At 44.4% G+C, this 13236-nt stretch overlaps 2 long non-coding RNA genes across 3 annotated transcripts in view; one reads left to right on the top strand and one right to left on the bottom strand.

Moving 5' to 3' along the window:
• Positions 1–12664, bottom strand: part of LOC143695639 (uncharacterized) — a 36197-nt gene extending 23533 nt beyond the window's left edge. For both annotated transcript variants that reach the window (XR_013185036.1, XR_013185037.1), the window contains exon 1: positions 12029–12664. This is a non-coding gene — a long non-coding RNA (uncharacterized LOC143695639). The remainder of the gene's footprint in view (positions 1–12028) is intronic.
• LOC143695643 (uncharacterized) lies at positions 1825–9159 on the top strand. The gene is made up of 4 exons (XR_013185061.1): positions 1825–2142; positions 3828–3905; positions 5789–5830; positions 6675–9159. It is a non-coding gene; the product is annotated as an uncharacterized LOC143695643 (long non-coding RNA).
• Positions 12665–13236: the final 572 nt, after the last annotated feature.

The raw sequence follows: 13236 nt of genomic DNA, 5'->3' as shown, positions 1-13236 counted from the left end.
AATTTGCCATATCTTATACATGTTATGTTTACCTGAAAAATATTTTCAAGAGAAAAACACATTTACTATTTATTATGTCTTTCAGTTTTCATAAGGAAAACTGGTTGGCTTTGTTTTGTTCTGTTACTGCAGGCTTCAGACCCACTACTTGCAGATGTGTTCCATTGCACAGAATAGAAGAATCTACCGCAGAGAATGAAGGGTAACAGTTTAAAATTAATCCTATTTGTATTATTACTTGTGTCCCTTATTAAAACCCTTTCAAAGGGCTGGGTTTGCAAGCTGGAGGATGTTGAGAGTTTTTTGCAGATTGAGGAGTTCTTGCTAGACAATGGCCATATTCAGATGATGCACAATCCAGCCTGCTTGTAATAATGGACATACTCAGAAATGCGGTCGGTATATCCTTGAAAAAGATACAAGAAGAAGAGTCATCAGGACTCAGCAAGTTTGTCAGCAAGCTTGGGAAAGTAAGAAAAAAGTGAGTCATGGGTGGGCCAGACGACCACAGCAGGACACGTGAAAAATTAGGTGATCCAATCAGCTAGGATTAAGCTAGCTAGAGGTATTAGCTAGAGACGTGTGGACAGTAGAGATTTATTATAAATACAGTCTTTTTAGGGATAATAGATTTGGCTTCACTGGATCATATTGGTCATGGTGTGATGCCCCTGAACCTCCGCACCCCGCATTTCTGGTGGAGAACACAGGCAGGCCCAATGTCGTAGCACTAAAGGGACTTGAGGTCAGCAATTTGGCTGCTGTGCAGAGGATCGGAGCAAACCCTCGAGGAGCACAGAAGCCGGTCGAAAGTATCCTCACTGCCCCAGGGAGAGGAAAAGGTTACTGGAGCTCCAGTTGTAGATGACTTGAATCTCGGCCTGATCAAGGTGAGCAGCCAGGGAGGAGATGAGGTCTGAACATGAAAGGGAATGTGTTCAGAAACTCCTCCAACATGTCCTCTATAAGAGAGAACAAAAGTATAATGCTTCCAATTCGAAGGGACTATTACACTGGGTTTGGGACCATAATCTCATAGCAGGAGCACAGGTTGCTTTTGAGATTTCGACATGGGAAGCTGTGGGGCGGATGTTGTGGGCCTGTATTGCATCTGGCAGGAGTGAGGCAAAAGAGGCATCTAAATATGCTACTTTGTGGAAAACTGTCATAGAGGTGTTGCAAGCCTTAAAGGCAGAGAGGAAAGCTGCTGCTGCAGCTTGTGCAGCCATTGCCTCTGAATCAGAACAGCCTCAGGCACTTCTGGCAACTTCAGTTCAGCAACTGTTTTCTATCACCTTAGATATTCCCACACGCAGCCCACAACCCCTCAGCTCAGAACTGAGCATTACACTGACTCCTCCTCCAGCTCAGAGTGAGAATGAGGAAGCCGCTGCTTCTTCGGGGGGGGGGGTTAGTCTGCAGAGCAAAGGACAGTTGTACTCGGAGTGAAGAAACTGTTGATAACAGTAACTTAGAAACTAAACATGATGTAAGTGAAAAGGATAAGGAAAGAGATGTTATTATGAATAATACTTCTATTGAAGAGGGTTTAAAATCTTTAGTGGACAATTTGCAAAAGTTGGTAATTCAACAAAAGGATTCAGTTGTCCCCAAAAGAGACTATTCTTTTGAGAAAATGGACTTGCCAATGATAGTAGGTTCAGACAGACAACCCGGAAAGCAGTTACCACCCTCTCAGTTTGTCTCTGAGCCAGCATTCAAGCCGGTTAAATGAAATCCTCCCTCTCATGCTGTAAAAAATGTGGAATTAGAGTTGGAATGTGACCCTGAAATAGAAGCAGCTCAGAAACGAAAGTGGAAGGCAGTTATTACAGAAGCTATTGTAGAAGGGACTTTTCTCTCAAATGATGTAGAGGCTTTTCCTGTAGTAACTAAAGCTGCAGGTAGAGTTTCGGAGCCTGCGGCTGCGCGGCTAGAGAGGAGGAGGGTCGACCTCCTCAAACGCCCAGGCTAGCAGGCCAGCACCACCAGCAGATCAGGGGGCACTACCCCTTGAAGCTGTGCTTCAGGGCAGCACCTAAGGAGAGCACCCTGTGCCGTAGCAGCTGTGCCTCCTTGTGATTGGACGTGGCCGCTTCTAGCTGTGTCCGGCAGGAAATAAAGAGAGGACTCTTCAGTTGGGTAAGTCCGGGTTTAATGTGGATCGCAGTGAATCCAGCAACAGAAGAGCCCCGAGGTCGGGGCAACAGTAACTTATAAAGGGAAGGGGGTGTGGAGGAGGAGCAAGTCCTTGGACAAATGGGGTTACAACAGGGAGTGGGATGGTACAGACTGACATAAGAAACAAACCTATAGGAACAAGTCAACGGAGGGGCCCTGGCCCCAAGGCCAGTGACCCTGCGCCCTGACTAGAAGGTTCTGGAGAAAGAGGTGGGGGCGCAGAGTGACTGGCAGGGCACCAAGGAGAAGTTCAAAGAAAAGATACATTGGTTGTTGCGGCAACCGGGGAGGGAACTAGAAAGAGATACAATGGTTACTAAGCAACTAGGGATAATGGACAGCATGAGGGAGGGGAGAAGAACCAGGGCAGAACCATTAAAACATAGGGGGAACAGAGCAAACACCTTTCGATTGGAAGATTTTAGAAAGGTTAAGAGCTGCAATTTCACAATTTGGTTTAAAATCCCAACTTGCACAGTCACTTCTACAGTATATTTTTACATCTAACACATTTATTCCAGCTGATGTGTATACCCCAGTAAGACTTATAATGCCACTCCATCAGCAGGTGATGTTTCATAAAATCTGGGAGAAAAAGTGTGCTCAGGAAGCAGCAAGACCTAGAGTTCAGGGTGATCCTCTGTATGGTTTAACAGCACAACAGCTACTTGGCCAAGGGCCCTGGGCTACTGCCACTGCCCAGGCTAGGAGCATTGATCAAGTCTTACAGATGAGCCAACAACTAGCATATAATGCTATCCTTGCACTTCCAGATGGGTTATGTACTGAGTCTTTTACACAGATTTGCCAAGGAATTAATGAGGACTTTGATAAATTTGTAGACAGATCGCATGAAGCTATCTATGATCATCCTGATTTGGATTCAGACACAAAGATAAAATTGTTTAATATGTTTGTTTTTGACAATGCTAATGATAAAACTTGGCAGATTTTGGGAACATTAAGGAAGGGAGCTGCTGTTACAGAAATGCTGGAACTAATGGCTAGAACTACAGAGAGAGAAAAAGCAGCCTATGGAGCTGCTGCAGTACAGGATGCAGTAAAACCATTACTTTCTAAACTGCAAAAGAGCGCCAAAGGAAAGAACATTAAGTGCTTTGGATGTGGTAAAATCGGACATGTTAGGAGTCAGTGTCACTCTGCAACTATGAAAAAAAAATTGTTCTATCTGCAAAAAAGATAACCACAATACTAAAGAATGTCAGTTCCAGGGAAACGGGTCTCAGAAAGCCTTCTCTCCAGGCGTCACAAAAAATGTATGGAGAGCTGCTTGGATAGCTCAGCCTCCCATGGAGGAGGAGGAGGACTTTACTCACTCAGATTGTCAACTACTGGAAGCATCAGAGTGGATGTGGAAACTGCAGTAGATGTCACCATCACAGACTCTGCTGTACACCTGATAGATACTAATGTAAAAGGACTCTTGGGGGATGGGCTTAGTGCCTTTCTGTTAGGGAGATCATCTGCCAGTAAAAAGGGATTGGATGTAATTCCTGGGGTAATTGATGCAGACTATCAAGGGGTCGTTAAAATTATGGTTTGAACATTTTTCCATCCTGTATCTATTCCCAAAGGTTCACAAATTGCTCAGATTGTTCCTTTTAAGTCTTGTGTCCCCTGTACAGGCTACAAGGAACAGAGAACAGGAAGCTTTGGTTCCACAGGTAAACCAGAAGTATATTGGGCCATGGACATCACAAGAGGTAAACCAGACAAACAGTTAACCCTGACACATCCTAATGGTGATTCTATTACTAAGAAACTCATAATTGACACTGGAGCAGATGCAACCATCATTTCAAACACAATATGGCCAAAAAATTGCGCATTTGTAGATCCTAATTTAGGCATTGCAGGTATTGGAGGGACTCAGGCAACTCAGATGAGCAGGGAAGTAATTGCTTTTACTTTCCCAGATGGAGTGAATGTGTCTACAAGGCCTTATGTCATGCAAACTCCTGGTACTTTACTAGGTTTGCTTGGTAGGGATCTGTTAAGTCTACTAAAAGCTACCATTGTTATGCAGCCTTTTTAGCAGCAGCCACTGAGGGGCAGCTGATCCTCAAAATTAGCTGGACCACTGATACACCTGTGTGGATTGATCAATGGCCGCTGTCAAAGGAAAAGCTGCTCATAATCCAACAATTAGTGCAAGAACAGCTTGAGGAAGGGCACATAAAGCCATCCACTAGCCCTCGGAACACTCCAATTTTTGCCATCCCGAAAAAGAGTGGGAAATAGAGGTTACTACATGACTTACATGCTGTTAATGCAGTAATGCTAAGTATGGGTGCCTTGCAACCTGGTCTTCCATCTCCTACTATGATACCTGAGTCATGGAATCTATTGATCTCAAAGATTGTTGTTTCACCATTCCCTTGCATCCACATGACATGAGTCATTTTGCCTTTTCTGTTCCATCTATCAATAAGGCAGAACTCTACAGAAGGTACGAAGGGGTTTGTTTGCCACAAGGCAAGAAAAACTCCCCTATGATGTGTCAAATTTATGTCGCTTGGGCATGAGAACCTGTTCAGCAGCAATTTCCTGAGTATATCATCTATCACTACATGGATGATATATTAGTTGCTGAAAAACAATTAGACTCTGTAACTGTTCTAAAAACCATGACAGTTTTGCTAGAGGAAAGGGGTTTGAAAATTGCTCCTGATAAGGTGCAATCTTCTGCTCCTTGGAAATATCTTGGGTGGCAGATCAGTCTGTAGTGAAACCACAGAAACTCACCATTACCACTGAGATTAAAACTGTACATGATGTCCAGAAGTTAGTGGGGGATATTCAATGGATTAGAACTATTTGTGGGATAACTAACGAAGAACTTGAACCATTAATACAGTTACTAGGTACCTCAACTCGGGCAGATGAATGCCGGACCCTGGATAAAAAACAACAGCAGGCCTTGGATCACATTGCCACAAAGGTTGCACATTGTCTGATCAAGGATGTTCCAGTTCAATTGATGATCATCAATCAGAGCAAGGAGGATGACAATTATGCCAAGCATCCTCTCGCCTTGATTTGTCAATGGGTTAAAACTTGGGCTAATCCTTTCGTTATTTTGGAATGGGTATTTTTACCTGTAAAACAATTTAGAACTATTACCACTCGACTGGAACTTTTTGCTCATTTGATTATGAAAGGCAGAGGGAGAATATTGGAAATCTGGGGACATGAACCATATGCAATTGTAGTACCATTGGCTAACTGGTATCTTGAATGGGGAATTAGGCATTCTGTTTCTTTACAGACAGCTTTGGCTGGATATGATGGTAAAGTTCACAATACTTATCCACGGCACCGGGTGTTATCTTTATTGGAGCATCAGCGTCTGGAGGACAGACCCTGGAGATCTGTCCGATGTCTGGGCAGACAGTATTTACAGATGCAAGTAAAAAGTCAAAAAAGGCTGCCTGCGCTTGGCAGCAAGACAAAGTGTGGAAAAAGCATGCCATTTTTGGAGAGGTAAAAGATACGTTGCAGACACTAGAATTGAAAGCTGTGATTTGGGCTTTTGAAAATTGGAATAATGAGGCCATTAACATTGTTTCTGATTCACTTTATGTAGTTAGCTGTGTCCAACGCCTTGAAAGAGCAGTACTTAAAGGAGGTGAGTAATGAGCATTTGTATTCCCTTTTAAGCCAATTGCTTAAAAACCTAAATCAATGAGGGCAGGAATACTTTATTACTCATGTTCGTAGTCATCAAGCTCTCCCTGGTCTGTCTGAAAGTAACACTCAAGCTGATCAGTTAGTAGCCACTGTCTGGCCAATGTCAAACTGATAAATTTCAGCAAGCTAAAACTTCCCATGCATTTATTTATCAATCTGCAAAAATGTTGGTTAAACAATTTGGTATTCCCCTTACTGATGCTTCTGGTATTGTGCGATCTTGTCCTGATTGTCAATGAGATGGCATTGGTTTAGGCACTGGTGTTAACCCTAGGGGTACTCAACCCTTGCAATTATGGCAAATGGATGGAACTCCTGTAGCAGAATTTGGTCAGAAAAAGTTTGTACATGTTTGTATTGATACCTATTTCCCTTAGCAATTAATACTGATAATGGTCCTGCTTACTGTTCCTTAAGATTCAAATGTTTCTGTAATTTATGGGGCATTCGACATGACACTGGGATTCCTCACAATCCTACTGGTCAGGCAATTATTAAGTGTGCCCATCAGACGTTCAAGGGCATGCTGCAAAAACAAAAAGGGAGAACTACAGGGTTATCCCCTGAGGAAAAAACAGCTAAAGCCATTTTTGTGCTTAATTACCTTAGAACAGGAGATAGGGAAGATGCACCTATTCTTGTGCATCATGCCCTCACACGTAATCCAAGTGAGGAATTGCCTGATGGTATTCAGGTCATGTTCAAAAGTCCAGAAACAGAGGTATGGGAAGGACCAGCTACAGTAAAATTAATAGGAAGAGGTTATATGTGCTTACTTACAGATAAAGGCATTCATTGGATTCCAGCCAAGTGGGTGAAGCCCTATCTGAAACCACCATCATCAACCCATGCCGTGTCCAGAGGCGGAGAATCGGCAAAAGCACTGATTCCAGACAGCCCTGAATCCGATTCTTCAGCACCTAACAGCTGAACAACAGTCGGAATATCTATCAAGTTTGCTGTATGCTGAGGGAGTACCAGCAACTCCACATAGGCTTAATACACATGGGTTAGATATACACAGACTTCTTTTACCTTCATTTTCATCACAAGTTGTAAATCAGATAGAAAATGCTTGTTATCTGCATGGTTGTGCATGTAAACTGTGGCTTAAGGCTCATTGTATAAAGTGTAACTTAAAAACCTGGTGACAAGTTCATCAAGAACATAATTTAGCAGTAGTTCGAGGGAAAAAGCAAAAATTTAGGCCTATTAACCTAATATGCAGTAACTGCTTTCACATACTTAACATTATTACCCCAAAAGTAGCATTAGCTAAATTTTTAGGGCATAACTCAGGAGGATATCAGAGTTTTCTCCAGGATGTACCTTTGATAGAAGTATATGAGCAAAGATTGTTACTGTGGGTGCAGTTTAACCTTGCTTTAATTGCTATAGTAAACCAAATTGTACTAGAGAGCAAGATAATTGCTACTGAATATGGAGCAGGAATAGCAATACCACAAATACATCACTTTAGAGATTTTGAGTGGGAACAGGCTAAAGCAATTTGGGCAAAGCACAGGCGTGATGGACAACAGCAACAATGGCAGCAGTCTGGCAAATATTGACAATGTTGCTCAGTGTAGTGATTAAGGAAATGCAGGGAGTATACAATATAGATCAGTGAGCTAACATGTGGGTTACATGGGCTAACAGAACAGGGCAAGAATCTTTCTGCTTATCACTAGCTATGCTAGCTTCCATTTCACACCTGTTTAATTGGAATTCTCTTAGACTCAATGGAAGAATTCAGAAATTGGACCAGAGCTCAAATTTATGGCAACTTAAGTAAGGCCTGGTCAAATTCGCGTACTAATCAAAATAAGATGATCACAGAAAATTGGTGTGAAAAACAAAAAATCCCTAGAAATCCTTTAGGAGCTCAGGCATTTACAATCACTCAAGGTTTAAATACTGCAAGTCAGGAACGACAGGAACTGGATATTCTGGGATCAGTGCCAGGAAATTATTGTTTGTTCTTTGAGTACTACAAAGGTAAAGGGCTGATAAGGGAGAAGTCAGGAAAACCTGGAGATGATAGCACTTGGATATCTCCTGTTTCTTTGTGGTATTACAATACCACGGCATACTGTGCCAATTGGGCATGGTCTGTATCCTTAAAACAAAAATCAGCAAGCATGTTACCTCCTGGAATTTTTCTCCTTTGTGGAGATAGAGCTTGGCCTGCAATTCCTCAGAAAGCATTAGGAAGACTGTGCTATTTTGGGAAATTGACACTGTTTGCCTCTAGCATTCAACAGATGCTTGATATCAGGCACAAATTCCAACATCCAAAACGTAGTGTGCATTTATTAGGCTCAGACTGTAAGGATAATGTAGAATTGTGGAATAGGCCTTCGGTTATACTCGCATCACTTTTTACACCAGGAATAGCTTCATCACAGGCCCTTACACAATTAAAACAATTGGCTTGTTGGAGAGGAAAACAAATTAACATTACATCTGAAATGAATACTGAATGAGCTTACTACTGATGTAGGTAGCATACGCCAGGCTGTGTTACAGGATAGGGCTGCTATAGATTTTTTGTTGCTAGCACAAGGACATGGGTGTGAAGATTTTGAAGGGATGTGTTGCATGAATCTCTCTGACCAGTCTGAATCTATTCACAAAAAACTGTCATTGCTTAAGGAGAATATGAAAAAGCTCACAGTTGTTGAGAATTCTTTTGATGAGTGGCTAAAATCCTGGGGAATAACAGGCTGGCTGAAGGACTTAGTACGCTTTGGCATTATGATACTTCATATTCTTTTTTCAGTTCTGCTTATAGTGCCTTGCTTACTACGCTGTGTGCAAAAAATAATTGACCGTGCTTTTAAATCAGTCTGGCTTGTGCAAAAACAAAACCGGGGATTTGTTGAAAGTTTTTTGCAGATTGAGGAGTTCTTGCTAGACAATGGCCATAGTCAGACGATGCACAGTCCAGCCTGCTTGTAATAATGGACAATGGACATGTTCAAAACAATGAATAATGGACATATTCAGAAATGGGGTCAGTATATCCTTGAAAAAGATACAAGAAGAAGAGTCATCAGGACTCAGCAAGTTTGTCAGCAAGCTTGGGAAAGTAAGAAAAAAGTGAGTCATGGGTGGGCCAGACGACCACAGCAAGACGCGTGAAAAATTAGGTGATCCAATCAGCTAGGATTAACCTAGCTAGAGGTATTAGCTAGAGACGTGTGGACAGTAGAGATTTATTATAAATACAGTCTTTTTAGGGATAATAAATTTGGCTTCACTGGATCATATTGGTCATGGTGTGATGTCCCTGAACCTCCGCACCCTGCAGGAGGATGAAGTACAGTGAATTTCTCTGTACTTCAATGCTGTAGCCCCATCTCACCAGATGCAGAAAGAGGCCAGAATCCAGCATTTTGCCTGTGAATTTGGGGTCCTGGCCTTGCCCCAAAGGAAAGACAGGATGTTTCCTGCAATGTCTGCATGGAACGGGCAAAACAGATAGGGAAGTGTTTGCAGGGCGGGAATATTGGGGTTTCTGTCAGCAGGATCCTTGTTTAGCTTCAGGCTGGGCTGGGCAGCAGTTCCATCTGCAGCTTCCATGTGCTGTTCTAGCAGCTGCTGCTGGGGACTCTGAGGGAAGAGGCCATGGGAGGGATGGAAATGCTGCATGGACAGCACCAGTCCACGCGGCCAGGAATAAGGAATAAGCTTTGCCTTCCTGGCTGGTGAAATGAGGCTCCTTTAGTGCAAGAGGAGGCAAAGAAAAAGTTCAACAGTTCAACGAAAAATGTAGAAAATTGGAAGCCTCTCGAAATGCCACACACATTAATCTGTTAGCTCTTCACTGTCAGTCCTTGTAAAAAGCCTTTCCAGTTTTCCGTTGAATTCCAGGGCCCACAGCTGGGCTTCAGAGTTCAATTGATTTTTATTTTCCAGGTTTTTAAACACAGCTCTGGATTGGGTATCTCTTGTCCTTTGTTCTGCTCTCCTGAGATTGAAAAAGGTTCTGTGCTCCTTTGAGCCACATCTTGAGGGGTGGTTAGCAACCATGGAATCCTCTGGGAAAACACTTGATTGATTTCAGGGCCTGGCTGAAAAGCTCAGCCTGAAGAAAGAACTGTTCCAGATGCCTCTGTCCATGTCCAGCTCCTCACAGCTGAGTCCCTAAACACACAGGGTGGTTTATAGGGATTTATTTTCCCCTCCTGTTCACTTGGAGGTGTATTGGCGCTACGATGCCCAACGTCTGGGAAGAATGATGTGCAGAACTCCATGATATCAGAAGGCTAATTAATTACTTTATTACACTATATTATACTATAACTATATTACACTAATGAGAACTATCACAAACTAACTAACTGGAAAACCCGGGACTCCTGCACAAGAGTCCTGCCCGAGAGTCCCAATACACACATGTGGATCCAATTGGTCAATGAATCCAAAACACCATCACCAGAATCTAATCAAGCAATCACCTCGGGTAAACAATCTCCAGAACACATTCCACATGGGCACAAATACAGGAGCAGCAAATGAGATAAGAATTGTTTTGATCATTCTTTTCTCTGCTTCTCTCAGGAGAATCCTGAGAAGCTAAGTCTCTCTTAGGGCATGTGAATACCACAGAGGTGATTTTGTGATCCTTTAAAGAAACATCTGACCAGCCCCTGCCCCCATTTCATTTTATTCTCTGTACTTTGGAGTTGGCCTGCTGGGTTTGACATAGAAATTGGTAGTGTCTACCCTTTCTTTCCCCCAGCCCTCAATTGCAACTTGTATTAAATACTGCAAATGGCCTTATTTATCTGGAAGGGAAGATGTGAGGTGGAGAAAGTTAACAGGATTTGTTTTCATGAACCTTGTGATAGCAAAGAAAAATTATGATTTTGGTGTGGTGCTGCATGTTGGAATTTGGGGGTTGTTTCTTCTTATTATTATTTATGAGTATTACTTTTCATTGTTAAGACTTTTAAATCTTAGACATTATTAACAATGGCTGGACGTAACTCATTAGGAAAATTCCCTTGCTTTTCCCACCGGAATTAAACTGTACAGTCAACTCCAAATTGCCAGTGGATTCTAAAGATGGAAAATCCTGTTAATGGTGGGTTTGGTGTGGTTTGGAGCTGGAGAAGGATCTCATCCCCTCCCAGAGGTGTCCCAAGCCTGCTCTGCTACTATATCTGCGCTCACAGCCCCTCATGGCTGCCTTGCCCGGGGGACATGGTGGGACCCCTCTCCTGCCAGGCCTGCCTCATGGCCCCATAGAATCTCTCATGGCCCTTCATGGCTCTTCATTTCCCCTCACATCTCCTCATGGCTTATCACAGCCCTCATGGCCCCTCACTTTCCCTCACAACCCCCACACTCCCTCATGGTCCCTCAGCTCATGGCTTCTCATAGCCCCTCCCAACTTCCACAGTCCCTCATGGCCCTTCATGGCCTCTCACAGCCCCTCACAGCCTGTCAGGGCCTTCACAGGACCTCAGGGCCCCTCACAGCCCCTCATGGCCTTCATAGCAGCTCAGGGCCACTCACAGCCCCTTATGGCCTTCAGAGCACCTCAGAGCCACTTACAGCCCCTCATGACCCCTCACGGCCCTGATCACCCCTCACAACACCTCATGGCCCCTTCACAGCCCCTCACGGCCCCTCACAGCCCCTCGCAGCCCCAGGCACAGGGCTCCTCCCAAAGGGAGAGGAATTGGGCCCTGCTTGTTCTTCTTTAATTTCACAGCGACAAGTAAAGAAAGGCTGAAATGGAACCTTTCCCCAGCATTAATTGCAGGCTGAAGCTCTGTGCTGGCGCTGGCCTGAATGCCACCATCCCTGCAGCCACCAGGCCTTTGCTGTCCCCCCGTGTCCGTTCCCTGTCCCTGAGTAGTCCCGCCCGGCTCTGGCAGCAGCAGCAGCCGCAGCGCAGGGGGCGCAGCCGGGGCTCCCGGCCAGGAGCAGCAGCAGCGCCAGCCCCTTTCCACCTGCTTCTGCCTCGGCTCCCAGGGGCTTTTTCCAGCTGAATTCTGGAGTACAGCAACAAGCGCCCACACACAGCCCTGACTCCTCAGGGCCCACCTGTGCTGCCCTGACCCAGCCCTCAGAGAAAGAAAGGATCAGGTTCCAGCACTGTTTTCAGCACTGTTTTACTCACCCCGAGGTGACAGCAGAAGGCTGTTGTTGTCTTTGCCTTGAGAATAGTAGATCATGGCTGCTCTTGTCCTTCTTCTGGTTGCCACCTGAATTTTATCAGCACAACTGCAATTGCCTCTTTCAATCCATGCTACCCACTGTGCTTTTGTGATGGTGAACTTGGTGTTTTTGTCACAGGCATCATGATTAGCAGATCTTGAAATGCTCACAAGTCTCTGAGCACTAAGTCGAGGGAATTAAAGCCACACCAGCCACATTCAGAGTGCTCAAACACAGCCCTGTCACTGGTGCTGTTGAAATAGAATCAATGTACAGAGGCCATCACAGAACCTGAGCCCAGCCCAGGATGATCCCAGTGTCCTGGAGATCCTTTCTCTGCATTCAGTCAGGGTTGCATTACCCAGCAAGTCCTGGTACCATCTCCTATTTTCTTGTGTTAGAACAGTTATAATGAAAACTTCACCAATAGCACAACTGCCCAGCCCACAAGGAAAAGAAAGGAAAAGTTGTCAAGTAATCCAGACATTTGTCCTGCTTTGCTGCAGAAGTTGTGCTGCACTCACAGTGTGGAAAGCCAAGAGGAGCTGCAGTTGGTGGCACATCTTGTGACAGAAGCTCAACTTTGTTCTCCAGGAAAGGTTTTTGAAAAGAGCAGACAGGACTGTGGAGAAGAAACTGGGAAACTGAAACAGCTTTCCAGAAGTGAAATGAAAATGGAAAGAAACAAACTGAGATGTTTTCCTCTATTTATTTATATGCTCCCCTTTTCCATGTTACACTACTTCTCCATCCCATTAATTACAAATGGATCTCACCTATAAGATCTATGACTTAGCAAGTTTTAGACACACTAAAATACCATGAGCTACACACAGTTTTCCTTCCCCTGTTTTTCTTGGAAAGCAATGCTGGATACGCAAGTGCAGTGCTTGGGTTGGGCACAAATCCTACAGCCAGGGAATGTGCCCCGACAGTGTCTGAGCCTCAGCAGGGACAATGCACAGCAGTGTTGCTATGCTCAGTTTCCATGGAACCCCAGGAATCCCAGGAGCAGTTGCTGAGGTCAGAAGCAATCCCAGCCACCACCCTGCTACAAAGCCCCTTGGGCAGGAGCCAGCCCTGGCTCTGTGTGCCAGGAGCCGTCAGCACTGGCTGCAGGGAGCCCAGGGAGGGCACAGAAATGCTGGGTGAGAAATGCTGGGGGGGACA

Source organism: Agelaius phoeniceus, chromosome 23 (genome assembly GCF_051311805.1).
Source record: "Agelaius phoeniceus isolate bAgePho1 chromosome 23, bAgePho1.hap1, whole genome shotgun sequence".
Taxonomy (NCBI): domain Eukaryota; kingdom Metazoa; phylum Chordata; class Aves; order Passeriformes; family Icteridae; genus Agelaius; species Agelaius phoeniceus.
The sequence above is the reverse complement of the archived record's forward strand: the minus strand, read 5'-3'. Positions and strand labels throughout refer to the sequence as shown.